At 39.4% G+C, this 5811-nt stretch overlaps 1 pseudogene; it reads left to right on the forward strand.

Moving 5' to 3' along the window:
* The first annotated feature begins 63 nt into the window (after positions 1 to 63).
* On the forward strand, positions 64 to 1186 carry LOC102836201 (annotated as a pseudogene).
* Positions 1187 to 5811: the final 4625 nt, after the last annotated feature.

Here is a 5811-nt window from a genome sequence, read left to right on the forward strand (position 1 = left end):
ATATTATCTTTCAGTATTGCAAGTCAAAGCTAGAATTTATTCTTAGTTATCTCAGCTTGAGAAATGCTGAGTGTATTCATTCCTGTCAAGAACCTTCCTCCGTTTGTTTCCAATGAACTTCTAGAACAAGCATTTTCCCAGTTTGGTCCAGTAGAGAAAGCTGTTCTGGTTGTGGATGATCTTGGTAGAGCTACAGGAAAAGGTTTCGTAGAATTTACAGCAAAACCTCCGGCGCGGAAGTCTCTTGAAAGATGTGGTGATGGAGCATTCTTGCTAACAACCACACCTCGTCGAGTCATTGTTGAGCCAATGGAGCAGTTTGATGATGAAGAAAAGCTCATGCAGAAACCTCAGCAATATCATAAGGAAAGAGGGCAGCCTCCACGTTTTACTCAGCCTGGGACATTTGAATTTGAGTATGCATCTCGATGGAAGGCGCTTGATGAAATGGAAAAGCAGCAACGTGAACGGTTGATAGAACCATCAGAGAAGCCAAAGAGAAATGAGCGGCAGAAATGGAAGCAGCTAGGTATGAACACCAATTAATGCTAATGAGGCAAGATCTAATGAGGCATCAAGAAGAACTTAGATCCTTGGAAAAACTCAGAAACCAAGAACTGCAAAAACGCAAACAAATGCAATTAAGACATGAAAAAGAACATCGCCATTGTGAAAAAGAAATGATGAGACGGAGAGAACAGGAAGCACTTAGATGACAGCAAGAGGGTTTTAAACCAAACTATATGGAAATTTTTAAAGGGAGGAATCATATGACAGAACAGGAAACGAGAATGGGTGATATGGGTCCCCATGGAGCAATAAACATGGGAGATGCGTTTAGCGCAGCACCTGCTGTAATCAAGTTCCTCCTCCAATGATGGGCATGAATATGAACAACAGAGGAACTATACCAGGCCCACCTATGGGTCCTGGTCCTTCCATGGGACTAGAAGGAGCTGCAAATATGGGAATGCCAATGATGCCAGATAATGGAGCAGTGCATAATGACAGATTTCCACAAGGACCACCATCTCAGATTGGATCGCTTATGGGTAGTAAAACAAGCTCTGAAACCCCTTAAGCTCCAATGAGTGGTGTAGGTTCTGTGAGTGGTGGTCCTGGTGGTTTTGGTAGAGGAAGCCAAGGGGGCAAATTTGAAGGTCCTAATAAGCATCGTAGATATTAAACATTTTAAAATTTCTATCGATTTAGAAAAAATTCGGTGGTATGTCTTTTCACTTTCATTTATTACCTGGAAGAAATGGTTTTATTGCTAACGTATATAGACATCAAAACTTTTCTTTTGTAAAACTTGAGGGTTTGTATTTTTCTTTATCCATAAGCTTTGTAGATTAGAATGGTGACAATCATCATCATTGTGAATGTTAAAATATGTTTGTAACTTTAGCTAATTGTAAATTTGCCACAGTACTGTGAAATCTGTGTAGTTAATCTCAATAAAGAAATCATTTTGCATTATTTTGAAGAAAAAAAATCCTCACTACTGAACCAATAAATAGCATCATAAAAAGCGGAGAAAAGATTGAAATAGTCAAAGACTTTATTTTGCTTGGATTCACTATCACTACTCATGGAAACAGCAGTCAAGAAATAAAATGACCATCTGCATTAGGCAAATCTGCTGCACAATATTTCTTTTACATTTTCAAGAGCCAAGTTTGAGGGTTAAGGTATTTTCAGTATCCTTGTATGCATGTGAAAGTTCAACAATGAATAAGGCAGACCTTATATCATAGAAGAATCGATGCATTTGAGTACGGTGTTGGAGAAGAATATCAGAAGTACCATGAACTTCTAGATGAACAAACAAATCTGTGCTGCAAGAATTATAGCCAGAATGCTGCTTAAAGTCATGAGGGCAAGAGTTTGCCTCTCATATGTTGGATATATTATTAGGAGCAACCAGCCTCTGAAGAAGGATACCATGCTTGATAAAGTGGAGGATCAGCAAAAAAGAGGAAGACCCCCAATGAGATGGATTTGCACAGTGGCAGCAGCAAAGGGCTCAAGCTTAATCAATGATTGTGAGGATGATATATGACTGGGCAGTGTTCCATTCTGTTGTACATAAAGTCGCTATGACTAGGAACTGATTGGATGGCATCAAACAACAACAACAGCATTGCAGGCTAGGTCTTGCACTGTTGTTGTGTGCCATCCAGTTGTTTCTTACACAAAGTAACCCTAAGGACAGAGTAGAACTGCCCCACAGGATCTCCTAGTTGAAATTTTTATATTGTGTTGTTGTTAGGTGCCATTGAGTAGGTATCAACTCGTAGCAACCCTATGTACAACAGAACAAAACACTGCCAAGTCCTAAGCCAATCTCATAATTATTGCCATGCTTGAGCCCAATGATGCTGCCACGTTGCCAATCCATCTCATTGGGGGTCTTCCTCTTTTTCTCTGACCTTCCACCTTACCAAACATGATATCCTTCTTCAGCAACTGGTCCTTCCTGACAATATGTCCGAAGTGTGAGAGACGACATTTGGCCATCCTGGCCTCCAAGAAGCACTCTGACTGTACTTCCTCCAACATGGATCTGTTGGTTGTTTTGGCAGCCCATGGCACTTTCAACATTCTCCTCCAACACCATAACTCAAATGTGTCAATTCTTCTATGGTCTTCCTTATTCACTGTCCAGCTTTTGCATGCATATGGAGGTTATTGAAAATACCATGACTTGGGTCAGGCACACCTTAGTCCTCAAGCTGACATCTTTGCTCTTCAACACTTTAAAAAGGTCTTGTTCAGCAGATGTGCCTAATGCAATACGTTGTCTGATTTCTTGACTGCTGCTTCCATGAGTGTTGATTGTTGATCCAAAAAGAATGACGTCCTTAACAACGTCAATCTTCTCCGTTGATAAGAATGTTGTTTATTGGTCCAGTGGTGAGGAATTTTGTTTTCTTTCCATTGAGATGCAATCTATACCAAAGGCTGTGCTCTTTGATCTTCATCAGTAAATATTTTAAGTCTTCTTCACTTTCAGCAAGCAAGGTTGTATCATCTGCATATCACAGGTTGTTAATGAGTCTTCCTCCAATCCTGATGCCATGTTTTTCTTCATAGAACCCAGCTTCTCGGATCATTTGCTCAGCATACAGGTTGAATAAGTATGGTGAAAGAATACAACCTTGTCACACACCTTTCTTAATTTTAAACTATTCAGTGTTCCCATGTTCTGTTCAAACATCTGCCTCTTGGTCCATGTACATTCCTCCTGAGCACAATTAAGTGTTCAGGAATACTCATACTTTGCAATGTTGTCCGTAGCTTGTCATGATCCACACAATTAAAAGCCTTTGCATAGTCAATTATGCACAGGTAAACATCTTCCTGGTAGTCTCTGCTTTCAGCCAAGATCTATCGGATATCAGCAATGATATGCATCATTCCACGTCCTCTTCTGAATCTAGTCTGAACCTCTGGAAGTTCTTTGTCAATGTATGCTTCCAGCTGTTACTGTATTACCTTTAGTAAAACTTTACTCACATGAGATATCAAAGATACTGTCTGATGATTTCCGCATTCCATTGGGCCACCTCTCTTTGGAATGGGCACAAAACAGACCACCACTCATCTGTCGGTTTGTCGTACTCTGGTAGCTTGTGAGTTGCTGTGATTCTGGAAGCTATGACACTGGTATTTTATATACCATCAGAGTCACCCATGGTGGACAGATTTCAGATGAGCTTCCAGACGAAGAAAGACTAGGAAGAAGAAGTGATGAACTACTTCTGAATATTTAGTAGCTGAAAACCTTATGAATAGCAGATAAATTTTTATATTAGGCACATAAAAAATTGCAATAGCCTGGTGGCAAACTATGACAACTTTCAGGTGGTACCAAACAAACAAATAAACAAAAACAAACATCAAGTTTCATGCACCTAAAGTCTGCTTTTAAATCTCTCCCACTGGGAATTTTTCCCTTCAAGGCTGCCTTTGCAATTCAATTAAATCAAATATATCTGTTTAAACAGTTTGTGAGGAAGGGACAGTAAGAAATGTATAAATTTGGCTTGACCTTGAAACACCTCTGAGAGTTTGGAACCTGCTCAGGACATTCCCACTAGAATACTCTATCCTATTCTGAATAAACGCTTGGTTTTTGGTTAAAAGCAGTCATGGTATATAAAATAAAGTGCAAAATATCAGTGCCAGTTACCTAGGCTCATTACCTTGTTTGGCACAATATCAAGTTTAAGAAAAGAAATATATAAATGGCATTTTAAATGAACATGGTGCATTATTTTGTTGTTGGCAAGTGCAGTGGAGTCAGTTCCAACTTATAGAAACCCTGTGGAGGGTTTCCAAAGAGCATGGTTGATGTCTTTGAACTACCTACCCTGTGATTCACAGTCCAGTGCTTGTCCTACAGTGCCACACCAGGATTCCTATATTGAATAGCTATTTGGTGTGGTTTTTAAAAATTTGTTTCTCTGGTCCCCATTTCAGAAGATTACATGCTACCCTTTGATTCTTAAAATGAAATGGTCTTATCCTTCATATCTTGACCTTGCATTTTCAGAGGTCTGAAAAGTCTATATTGCCTGTTCTCATTCTTTGATTTGATAAGTGATGAACAGGTAGATTGAAGTTAGAGATTTTTTAGCCCAAAACAAAGTCAAGCAGGGTAGACCTCAAACTCTCAGCCCCATTCGTTTTGCCTTTCCTTTAATCACTCCACTCACAGCCTGTTACACACTAGATCAAAGTTAACTCCTTTGTTACTCATGCTCTGATTCCCTAACCCTTTGTGGTTATTGCTAACATTCCCAGTGGGATTGGTCCATCTGGGTTGGGGAAGACAAAACTAGACAAAAATTCCATAGGGTTTATGCTGGAAGGTTTCCCCAAAATGAGTTGTTAGGTAGTGTGGTGTGGTAGGATAAGCACTGGACTACAAGGTCATTTGGATTGCAAGGTTGGTGGTTCAAATCCAGTAGCCTCTCCTGAGAAACCCTATACAGAGTTGGTATGAGTCGGAACTGATTCAATGGCACTTAACAACACAACATGCCAACTAGCTATCAGTTTGTTGCACTGCGGTAGTTTGTGCATTACTGATACTATTTCAACAATCACCCATGGTAGACAGTCACCCATGTAGAAAGATTTCAAGCATAGCTTCCAGACTAAGACAAAGTAGGGCGAGAGGCTTAGAGATCTACTTCTAAAATTAACCAATGAAAACACTACTGATGAAAACAGAATCTTGCCTAATACACAGCTATGATCATGAATCTGGAGCAGAACTGAGTAGTATTTCATTCTTCACGGGGTCGCCATGAGCCATGAGTCAGCGCTGTCTCAATGGCAACTAACAACAACAGCTACTACATATTGAGTTATCTTCAGTATCCCTTCTATATTTTGTGTTTCCGTTTACTGTTGTTGTGGATTTGGTGCTTCTTGGCTGATATATTTTCTGTGTTGAGTTATCATTTATTGAAGGTATTAATGATATTTGGAAACACAGAAGGTGGCTTTCAGTGAGTGCTTTTCCTTGCCACTTGTGAATTTGATATTAAAATGTCTTTGTTAAGTTTCTCTATTGTCGTCATTAAGTTCTTAAAGGAGATCAGAAGGTTCTCATCCTTTGATTATTTTTCTTTTATTGTTTTTGTTAAGTGTTATGGGGTCAAATCTGATTCCTAGCAACCCTGCATAGGATTTCCAAGGAGCAGTTTAAACCCCTGACGTTGTTGTTAGCAGTCTAATGCTTATCTTACAGTGCCATGTCACTGCAAATTCTATGATGACTATAAAGTTTTTTTTTTT

The sequence above is a fragment of the Chrysochloris asiatica genome, unplaced genomic scaffold, assembly GCF_000296735.1.
Source record: "Chrysochloris asiatica unplaced genomic scaffold, ChrAsi1.0 scaffold00082, whole genome shotgun sequence".
NCBI classification, from domain to species: domain Eukaryota; kingdom Metazoa; phylum Chordata; class Mammalia; order Afrosoricida; family Chrysochloridae; genus Chrysochloris; species Chrysochloris asiatica.